The sequence below is a fragment of the Mesoplodon mirus genome, assembly GCF_964341445.2.
Source record: "Mesoplodon mirus genome assembly, contig: HAP1_SCAFFOLD_34, whole genome shotgun sequence".
Classification (NCBI taxonomy): domain Eukaryota; kingdom Metazoa; phylum Chordata; class Mammalia; order Artiodactyla; family Ziphiidae; genus Mesoplodon; species Mesoplodon mirus.
Genome location: NW_028295813.1, coordinates 7190256 through 7202258, shown reverse-complemented (window position 1 = coordinate 7202258; position 12003 = coordinate 7190256).

Sequence of the window (12003 nt, the reverse complement as noted above, 5' to 3'; positions counted from 1 at the left end):
GAGCTCAGGGGCACAGCAATTCAAAAACTGGCAGAGTAATAAAGGGCAACTATCGTCCAATAATCTGTTGAGGGAAGGCAACTAGGCGGACTTGAAAGCAAGGCAGAATAGCAGGAAACGGATTTCAAGAGGTACGTTGGAATCACCTTTAAAGCACACGAAGAGGGACAAACTTCGACTATGATGCACTTGGCCAAAAAGGGCTTATGTGTTTTCTCCTGAATATACTCAGGAGAAAACGCATAAGCCCTTTTTGGCCAAGCAAGCAAGCGGGCAATGCAAACCTGCAGTACAAAGAAGTATCACTTCCCACCAGTCCTAAGGGACATCCACATAAAGGGTAAAAACAAGAAATTCTAGACAGGCCCTGGAGAACAGGGAGCCTTGTTATGCTGATGGGCGGGATGTAAATTGCCAACTGCCTCTCTGGAGGAGTGCATCGTGTTCCCTGAAACAAGTAAAAAACAGAGCTACAGAGCCAAGGACACTTCCAGTCTAGGGAATATACCTTGGGAAAACTGAAAATCAATAAGACAGAGCCACGACAAAATTTAGTGCTGAACTGCTTACAAGAACCTCAACTTGTGTACAACTTAAATATCCCAGGAAATATAAAAATGGTTCAAAAAATTGTGGTACTTACATACGATGGAATATCCCTCAGCCATGAAATCAATGTCATACGACCAGTAGCAGCAAAATGAGTGGATTCAGGTACGATGATTCTAAGTGAAATAAGTCACACAGAAAAAGAAACTTATCATAAGATATCACTTATGTACATCATGTAAACATGGCTACACATGAACAGTGTTAGGAAAGAGAACAGAGTCTCACATTTAGAAAACACTCTTATGCCTGCTTAAGTAGGAAGGAGAGGTGGGGTGATGCATAAAACCAGAGTTTGATATAGGCACAGGTACCATTCCATAAACCAACTATGGAATAGACAAGACCTACACCTTCCTCAGTGAAAGGGACTCAAAACCCCATATTTCCCGCAGAGGAATATATCTGACAAGTAAGAATCTTAAAATCTATGTACTGATATGACTTCTTAAGGGAATCAAGTGTGTCTAGACTGGCATAAACATGGCAGAGGGAATCAGCTCAAACCCACTATAAAAAGGAATTTCAAACACAAAACAAAAAAACAAGGAAATTCTTTACAATTTCTTCAGGGTCTCTGATGAAACCTGGAACGACCCTATCTACAACGACAGCTGGATGTGGCATAAGGCTGGACTCATGGGACTGAAAGGATTGGTGAGATTGGGTGAGCAAATGCAGACCCTTTAAAGAAATAATGCATGGCACACATTCCATGGGTACCAACTCTCAAGGTTGAAGGGAATATTACTATACCTATAACATGTATGGGAAACCTAGAGAATGGACACACTGTGAATACAAAAGGTTTCTAAAAGTCAACGAATAGTCCCTCTTCTTGTGCTCCAGCTTGACTTTCCAACTGCTTTACTATCAATCTCCCAACTTGGAGAGACAGCACCTTTAACCTCCTGGTTCTCCCAGGTTGCCAATTTGGCAAAGGATGAAAGGGAAGAGGGAGAACCAATGAGACAGTAGCTGTTACGCATTTGGACGGGCACATGTCACTATTATTTCCCGGGAGGAAGAATAATTGACCAAAGCCTCAGCCACCCACCGAAAACCAGTATAGGTTCTGAACCAAAATATTGGACTTGCGTTCAGCTCACAAAAAACGAGTTAAAAAATGGAGCTCAGGGGCACAACAATTCACAAACTGGCAGAATAATAAAGGGCAACTATCGTCCAAAAATCTGTTGAGGGAAGGCAACGAGGCGAACTTGAAAGCGAGGCTGAATAGCAGGAAACAGATTTCAAGAGGTACGTTGGAATAACATGTAAAGCACAGGAAGAGGGGCACAATTTCGACAATGATGCACTTGGCCAAAAAGGGCGTATGCATTTTCTCTTGAATATATACAGGAGAAATCGCATACGCCCTTTTTGGCCAAGCAAGCAAGCGGGCAATGCAAATCTGCACTACAAAGAAGTATGACTTCCCATGGATCAAAAGGGACATCCACAAAATGGGTAAAAACCAGAATGGCAAGACAGGCCCTGGAGAACAGGGAGCCTTGTTATTCTGATGGCCGGCATGTAAATTAACAACTGCCTCTCTGGATGAGTGCATTGTGTTCACTGAAACAAGTAAACAACAGAGCTACAGAGCCAAGGGCACTTCCAGTCTAGGGAATATACCTTGGGAAAACTGAAAATCAATAAGCAGAGCTACCCCAAAATTTAGGGCTGCACTGCTTAGAAGAACCTCAACTTGGGTACACCTTCAGTATCCTAGGAAAGTTAAAAATTGTTCAAAAAATTGTGGTACTTACGTATGATGGAATATCCCTAGGCCATGACATCAATGTCATAAAACCAGTAGCAGCAAAATGAGTGGATTCAGGTATGATGATTCTAAGTGAATTAAGTCACACAGAAAAAGAAACTTATCATAAGATATCACTTATGAAGATCCTGTAAACATGGCTACACATGAACTGAGTTAGGAAAGAGAACAGAGTCTCACATTTAGAAAACACTCTTATGCCTGCTTAAGGGGTAAGGAGAGGTGAGGTGATGCATAAAACCAGAGTTTGGTATAAGCACAGGCACCGTTCCAAAAACCAACTATGAAATAGACAAGACCTACACCTTCCTCAGTGAAAGGGACTCAAAACCCAATATTTCCCGCAGAGGAATATATCTGTCTAGTAAGAATCTTAAAATCTATGTATTGATATGTCTCCGTATGGGAATCAAGTGTGTCTAGACTGGCATAAACATGGCAGCGAGAATCAGCTCAAACCCCCTCTAAAAAGGAATTTCAAAAACAAAACAAAAAAACAAGGAAATTCTTTACAATTCCTTCAGGGTCTCTGATGAAACCTGGAATGACCCTATCTACAACGACCGCTGGATGTGGCATAAGGTTGGACACATGGGACTGAGAGTATTGGTGAGATTGCGTGAGCAAATAGAGACCTTTTAAAGCAGTAATTCATGGCACCCATTCCATGGGTCCCAACTCTCCAGATTGAAGGGAATATTACTATAGCTATAACATGTATGGGAAACCTAGAGAATGGACACACAGTGAATACGAATGTTTTCTAAAACTCAACGAATAGTCCCACTCCTGGTGTTCCGGTTTGACTTTCCAACTGCTTTAATATCAATGTCCCAACTTGGAGAGACAGCACCTTTAACCTCCTGGTTTGCACAGGTTCCCAATTTGGCAGAGGATGAAAGCGAAGAGGGAGAACCAATGAGAGAGTAGCTGTTAGGCATTTGGACGGGCTCATGTCACTCTTATTTCCCGTGAGGAAGAAGAATTAAACAAAGTCTCAGCGAACCACTGAAAACCAGTATAGGTTCTGAACCAAAATATTCTACTTGCGTTCAACTCACAAAAAATGAGTTAAAAATTGGAGCCCAGTGACACAGCAATTCAAAAATTGGCAGAGTAATAAAGGGCAACTATCATCCACAAATCTCTTGAGGGAAGGTAATGAGGAAGACTTGAAAGCAAGGCAGAATAGCAGGAAACAGATTTCAAGAGGTACGTTGGAATCGCCTTTAAAGCACAGGAAGAGGGGCACAACGTCGAAAATGATGCACTTGGCCAAAAAGGGCGTATGCATTTTCACCTGAATATATTCAGGAGAAAACGCATACGCCCTTTTTGGCCAAGCAAGCAAGTAGGCAATGCAAATCTGCACTACAAAGAAGTATCACTTCCCACAGGTCAAAAGGGACATACACAAAATGGGCAAAAATCAGATAGGCAAGACAGGCCCTGGAGAACAGGGAGCCTTGTTATGCTGATTGGCGGGTTTTAAATTGCCAACTGCCTCTCTGGAGGAGTGCATTGTGTTCCCTAAAACAAGTAAACAACAGGGCTAGAGAGCCAAGGGCACTTCAAGTCTAGGGAATATACCTTTGGAAAATTGAAAATCAATAAGACAGAGCCACCCCCAAATTTAGGGCTGCACTGCTTACAAGAACCTCAACTTGGGTACACCTTAAATATCCCAGGAAAGATAAATATGGTTCAAAAAACTGTGGTACATGTGTACGATGGAATATACCTCAGCCATGAATTCAATGTCATAAGACCAGTAGCAGCAAAATGAGTGGATTCAGGTACGATGATTCTAAGTGAAATAAGTCACACAGAAAAAGAAACTTATCATAAGCTATCACTTATGAAGATCCTGTAAACATGGCTACACATGAACTGAGTTAGGAAAGAGAACAGAGTCTCACATTTACAAAACACTCTTATGCCTGCTTAAGGGGGATTGAGAGGTGGCGTGATGCATAAAACCAGAGTTTGATATAAGCATAAGTACCCTTCCAAAAACCAACTATGGAATAAACAACACCTACACCTTCCTCAGTGAAATTGACTCAAAACCCCACATTTCCCGCAGAGGAATATATCTGACTAGTAAGAATCTTAAAACCTATGTATTGATAAGTCTCCGTAAGGGAATCAAGTGTGTCTAGACTGGCATAAATATGGCAGAGAGAATCAGATCAAACCCACTATAAAAAGGAATTTCAAAAACAAAAAAAGGGAAATTCTTTACAATTTTTTCAGGGTCTCTGATGAAACCTGGAATGACCCTATCTACAATGACAGCTGGATATGGCATAAGGCTGGATACTTGGGACAGAGAGGATTAGAGAGATTGGGTGAGCAAATGCAGACCCTTTAAAGCAATAATGCATGGCACCCATTCCATGGGTCCGATGTCTCAAGGTTGAAGGGAATATTACTACAGCTATAACATGTACGGGAAACCTAGATAATGGACACATTGTGAATACGAAAGGTCTCTAAAACTCAACGAATAGTCCCTCTCCTTGTGCTGTAGTTTGACTTTCCAACTGCTTTACTGTCAATCTCCCAACTTGGAGGGACAGCACCTTTAACCTCCTGGTTCGCACAGGTTGCCAATTGGCAAAGGATGAAAAGGAATAGGGAGAACCAATGAGAGAGTAGCTCTTAGGCATTTGGACGGGCACATATCACTCTTAGTTCCCGGGAGGAAGAAGAATTAACTGAAGTCTCAGCCAACCACCGGGTACCAGTATAGGTCCTGAACCAAAATATTGGACTTGCGTTCAGCTCACAAAAAACGAGTTAAAAAATGGAGCTCAGGGGCAAAGCAATTCACAAACTGGCAGAGTAATAAAGGGCAACTATCTTCCAACAATCTGTTGAGGGAAGGATACTAGGCGGAATTGAAATCGAGGCAGAATAGCAGGAAACAGATTTCAAGAGGTACGTTGGAATCGCCTTTAAAGCACAGGAAGAGGGGCACAACTTCGACAATGATGCACATGGCCAAAAAGGCCGTATGCATTTTCTCCTGAATATATTCAGGGGAAAATGCATACGCACTTTTGGCCAAGCAAGCAAGTGGGCAATGCAAGTCTGCACTACAAAGAAGTATCACTTCTCACCAGTCAAAAGGGACATCCACAAAATGGGTAAAAACCAGAAAGGCAAGACAGGCCCTGGAGAACAGGGAGCCTTGTTATGCTGATGGCCGGGAAGTAAATTACCATCTGCCTCTCTGGAGGAGTGCATTGTTTTCCCTAAAACAAGTAAACAACAGAGCTACAGAGCCAAGTACACTCCCAGTCTAGGGAATATACCTTGGGGAAACTGAAAATGAATAAGACAGAGCCACCCCAAAATTTAGGGCTGCACTGCTTACAAGAACCTCTACTTGGGTACACCTTAAGTATCCCAGGAAAGGTAAAAATTGTTCAAAAAATTGTGGTACTTACGTATGATGGAATATCCCTCAGCCATGAAATCAATGTCATAAGACCAGTAGCAGGAAAATGAGTGGATTCAGGTACGATGATTCTAAGTGAATTATGTCACACAGAAAAAGAAACTTATCATAAGATATCACTTATGAAGATCCTGTAAACATGGCTACACATGAACTGAGTGAGGAAAGAGAACAGAGTCTCACATTTAGAAAACACTCTTATGCCTGCTTAAGGGGGAAGGAGAGGTGGGGTGATGCATAAAACCAGAGTTTTATATAAGCACAAGTACCCTTCCAAAAACCAACTATGGAATAAACAACACCTACACCTTCCTCAGTGAAAGGGACTCAAAACCCCACATTTCCCGCAGAGGAATATATCTGACTATTAAGAATCTTAAAACCTATGTATTGATAAGTCTCCGTAAGGGAATCAAGTGTGTCTAGACTGGCATAAAGATGGCAGCGAGAATCAGATCAAACCCACTATAAAACGGAATTTCAAAAACAAAACAAAAAACAGCGAAATTCTTTACAATTCCTTCAGGCTCTCTGATGAACCTTGGAATGACCCTATCTACAACCACAGCTGGAGGTGGCATAAGTCTGGACACATGGGAGTGAGAGGATTGGTGAGATTGGGTGAGCAAATGCAGACCCTGTAAAGCAATAATGCATGTCACCCATTCCATGGGTCCCAACTCTCCAGGTTGAACGGAATATTACTACAGCTATAACAGGTATGGGAAACCTACAGAATGGACACACTGTGAATACGAATGCCTTCTAAAACTCAACGAATAATCGCTCTCCTGGTGCTCCAGTTTGACATTCCAACTGCTTTACTATCAATCTCCCAACTTGGAGAGACTGCACCTTTAACCTCCTGGTTCGCACATGTGGCCAATTTGGCAAAGGATGAAAGGGAAGAGGGAAAACCGAAGAGAGAGTAGCTGTTAGGCATTTGGACGGGCACATGTCACTCTTATTTCCCAGGAGGAAGAAGAATTAACCAAAGTCTCAGCCACCCACCGGGAACTAGTATTGTTCCTGAACCAAAATATTGGACTTGCGTTCAGCTAACAAAAAACGAGTTAAAAAATGGAGCTATGGGGCAGAGCAATTCACAAACTGGCAGAGTAATAAAGGACAACGATCGTCGGAGAATCTGTTGAGGGAAGGCAACGAGGCGGACTTGAAATCGAGGGAGAATAGCAGGAAACCGTTTACAACAGGTACTTTGAAATCGCCTTTAAAGCACAGGAAGTGGGTCACAACTTCGAAAATGATGCACTTGGCCAAAAAGGGCGTATGCGTTTTCTCCTGAATATATTCAGGGGAAAATGCATACGCACTTTTGGCCAAGCAAGCAAGTGGGCAATGCAAATCTGCACTACAATGAAGTATCACTTCCCACCGGTCAAAAGGGACATCCACAAAATGGGCAAAAATCAGAAAGGCAAGACAGGCCCTGGAGAACAGGGAGCCATGTTATGCTGATGGGCGGGATGTAAATTGCCAACTGCCTCTCTGGAGGAGTGCATTGTGTTCCCTAAAATAAGTAAACAACAGAGCTACAGAGCCAAGTACACTCCCAGTCTAGTGAATAAGCCTTGGGAAAACTGAAAATGAATAAGACAGAGCCACCCCAAAATTTAGGGCTGCACTGCTTTCAAGAACCTCAACTTGGGTACACTTTAAGTATCCCAGGAAAGGTAAAAAATGTTGAAAAAATTGTGGTACTTACGTATGATGGAATATCCCTCAGCTATGAAATCAATGTCATAAGACCAGTAGCAGCAAAATGAGTGGATTCAGGTACGATGATTCTAAGTGAATTATGTCACACAGAAAAAGAAACATATCATAAGATATCACTTATGAAGATCCTGTAAACATGGCTACACATGAACTGAGTGAGGAAAGAGAACAGAGTCTCACATTTAGAAAACACTCTTATGCCTGCTTAAGGGGGATTGAGAGGTGGCGTGATGCATAAAACCAGAGTTTGATATAAGCATAAGTACCCTTCCAAAAACCAACTATGGAATAAACAACACCTACACCTTCCTCAGTGAAATTGACTCAAAACCCCACATTTCCCGCAGAGGAATATATCTGACTAGTAAGAATCTTAAAATCTATGTACTGATATGACTTCTTAAGGGAATCAAGTGTGTCTAGACTGGCATAAACATGGCAGAGGGAATCAGCTCAAACCCACTATAAAAAGGAATTTCAAACACAAAACAAAAAAACAAGGAAATTCTTTACAATTTCTTCAGGGTCTCTGATGAAACCTGGAACGACCCTATCTACAACGACAGCTGGATGTGGCATAAGGCTGGACTCATGGGACTGAAAGGATTGGTGAGATTGGGTGAGCAAATGCAGACCCTTTAAAGAAATAATGCATGGCACACATTCCATGGGTACCAACTCTCAAGGTTGAAGGGAATATTACTATACCTATAACATGTATGGGAAACCTAGAGAATGGACACACTGTGAATACAAAAGGTTTCTAAAAGTCAACGAATAGTCCCTCTTCTTGTGCTCCAGCTTGACTTTCCAACTGCTTTACTATCAATCTCCCAACTTGGAGAGACAGCACCTTTAACCTCCTGGTTCTCCCAGGTTGCCAATTTGGCAAAGGATGAAAGGGAAGAGGGAGAACCAATGAGACAGTAGCTGTTACGCATTTGGACGGGCACATGTCACTATTATTTCCCGGGAGGAAGAATAATTGACCAAAGCCTCAGCCACCCACCGAAAACCAGTATAGGTTCTGAACCAAAATATTGGACTTGCGTTCAGCTCACAAAAAACGAGTTAAAAAATGGAGCTCAGGGGCACAACAATTCACAAACTGGCAGAATAATAAAGGGCAACTATCGTCCAAAAATCTGTTGAGGGAAGGCAACGAGGCGAACTTGAAAGCGAGGCTGAATAGCAGGAAACAGATTTCAAGAGGTACGTTGGAATAACATGTAAAGCACAGGAAGAGGGGCACAATTTCGACAATGATGCACTTGGCCAAAAAGGGCGTATGCATTTTCTCTTGAATATATACAGGAGAAATCGCATACGCCCTTTTTGGCCAAGCAAGCAAGCGGGCAATGCAAATCTGCACTACAAAGAAGTATGACTTCCCATGGATCAAAAGGGACATCCACAAAATGGGTAAAAACCAGAATGGCAAGACAGGCCCTGGAGAACAGGGAGCCTTGTTATTCTGATGGCCGGCATGTAAATTAACAACTGCCTCTCTGGATGAGTGCATTGTGTTCCCTGAAACAAGTAAACAACAGAGCTACAGAGCCAAGGGCACTTCCAGTCTAGGGAATATACCTTGGGAAAACTGAAAATCAATAAGCAGAGCTACCCCAAAATTTAGGGCTGCACTGCTTAGAAGAACCTCAACTTGGGTACACCTTCAGTATCCTAGGAAAGTTAAAAATTGTTCAAAAAATTGTGGTACTTACGTATGATGGAATATCCCTAGGCCATGACATCAATGTCATAAAACCAGTAGCAGCAAAATGAGTGGATTCAGGTATGATGATTCTAAGTGAATTAAGTCACACAGAAAAAGAAACTTATCATAAGATATCACTTATGAAGATCCTGTAAACATGGCTACACATGAACTGAGTTAGGAAAGAGAACAGAGTCTCACATTTAGAAAACACTCTTATGCCTGCTTAAGGGGTAAGGAGAGGTGAGGTGATGCATAAAACCAGAGTTTGGTATAAGCACAGGCACCGTTCCAAAAACCAACTATGAAATAGACAAGACCTACACCTTCCTCAGTGAAAGGGACTCAAAACCCAATATTTCCCGCAGAGGAATATATCTGTCTAGTAAGAATCTTAAAATCTATGTATTGATATGTCTCCGTATGGGAATCAAGTGTGTCTAGACTGGCATAAACATGGCAGCGAGAATCAGCTCAAACCCCCTCTAAAAAGGAATTTCAAAAACAAAACAAAAAAACAAGGAAATTCTTTACAATTCCTTCAGGGTCTCTGATGAAACCTGGAATGACCCTATCTACAACGACCGCTGGATGTGGCATAAGGTTGGACACATGGGACTGAGAGTATTGGTGAGATTGCGTGAGCAAATAGAGACCTTTTAAAGCAGTAATTCATGGCACCCATTCCATGGGTCCCAACTCTCCAGATTGAAGGGAATATTACTATAGCTATAACATGTATGGGAAACCTAGAGAATGGACACACAGTGAATACGAATGTTTTCTAAAACTCAACGAATAGTCCCACTCCTGGTGTTCCGGTTTGACTTTCCAACTGCTTTAATATCAATGTCCCAACTTGGAGAGACAGCACCTTTAACCTCCTGGTTTGCACAGGTTCCCAATTTGGCAGAGGATGAAAGCGAAGAGGGAGAACCAATGAGAGAGTAGCTGTTAGGCATTTGGACGGGCTCATGTCACTCTTATTTCCCGTGAGGAAGAAGAATTAAACAAAGTCTCAGCGAACCACTGAAAACCAGTATAGGTTCTGAACCAAAATATTCTACTTGCGTTCAACTCACAAAAAATGAGTTAAAAATTGGAGCCCAGTGACACAGCAATTCAAAAATTGGCAGAGTAATAAAGGGCAACTATCATCCACAAATCTCTTGAGGGAAGGTAATGAGGAAGACTTGAAAGCAAGGCAGAATAGCAGGAAACAGATTTCAAGAGGTACGTTGGAATCGCCTTTAAAGCACAGGAAGAGGGGCACAACGTCGAAAATGATGCACTTGGCCAAAAAGGGCGTATGCATTTTCACCTGAATATATTCAGGAGAAAACGCATACGCCCTTTTTGGCCAAGCAAGCAAGTAGGCAATGCAAATCTGCACTACAAAGAAGTATCACTTCCCACAGGTCAAAAGGGACATACACAAAATGGGCAAAAATCAGATAGGCAAGACAGGCCCTGGAGAACAGGGAGCCTTGTTATGCTGATTGGCGGGTTTTAAATTGCCAACTGCCTCTCTGGAGGAGTGCATTGTGTTCCCTAAAACAAGTAAACAACAGGGCTAGAGAGCCAAGGGCACTTCAAGTCTAGGGAATATACCTTTGGAAAATTGAAAATCAATAAGACAGAGCCACCCCCAAATTTAGGGCTGCACTGCTTACAAGAACCTCAACTTGGGTACACCTTAAATATCCCAGGAAAGATAAATATGGTTCAAAAAACTGTGGTACATGTGTACGATGGAATATACCTCAGCCATGAATTCAATGTCATAAGACCAGTAGCAGCAAAATGAGTGGATTCAGGTACGATGATTCTAAGTGAAATAAGTCACACAGAAAAAGAAACTTATCATAAGCTATCACTTATGAAGATCCTGTAAACATGGCTACACATGAACTGAGTTAGGAAAGAGAACAGAGTCTCACATTTACAAAACACTCTTATGCCTGCTTAAGGGGGATTGAGAGGTGGCGTGATGCATAAAACCAGAGTTTGATATAAGCATAAGTACCCTTCCAAAAACCAACTATGGAATAAACAACACCTACACCTTCCTCAGTGAAATTGACTCAAAACCCCACATTTCCCGCAGAGGAATATATCTGACTAGTAAGAATCTTAAAACCTATGTATTGATAAGTCTCCGTAAGGGAATCAAGTGTGTCTAGACTGGCATAAATATGGCAGAGAGAATCAGATCAAACCCACTATAAAAAGGAATTTCAAAAACAAAAAAAGGGAAATTCTTTACAATTTTTTCAGGGTCTCTGATGAAACCTGGAATGACCCTATCTACAATGACAGCTGGATATGGCATAAGGCTGGATACTTGGGACAGAGAGGATTAGAGAGATTGGGTGAGCAAATGCAGACCCTTTAAAGCAATAATGCATGGCACCCATTCCATGGGTCCGATGTCTCAAGGTTGAAGGGAATATTACTACAGCTATAACATGTACGGGAAACCTAGATAATGGACACATTGTGAATACGAAAGGTCTCTAAAACTCAACGAATAGTCCCTCTCCTTGTGCTGTAGTTTGACTTTCCAACTGCTTTACTGTCAATCTCCCAACTTGGAGGGACAGCACCTTTAACCTCCTGGTTCGCACAGGTTGCCAATTGGCAAAGGATGAAAAGGAATAGGGAGAACCAATGAGAGAGTAGCTC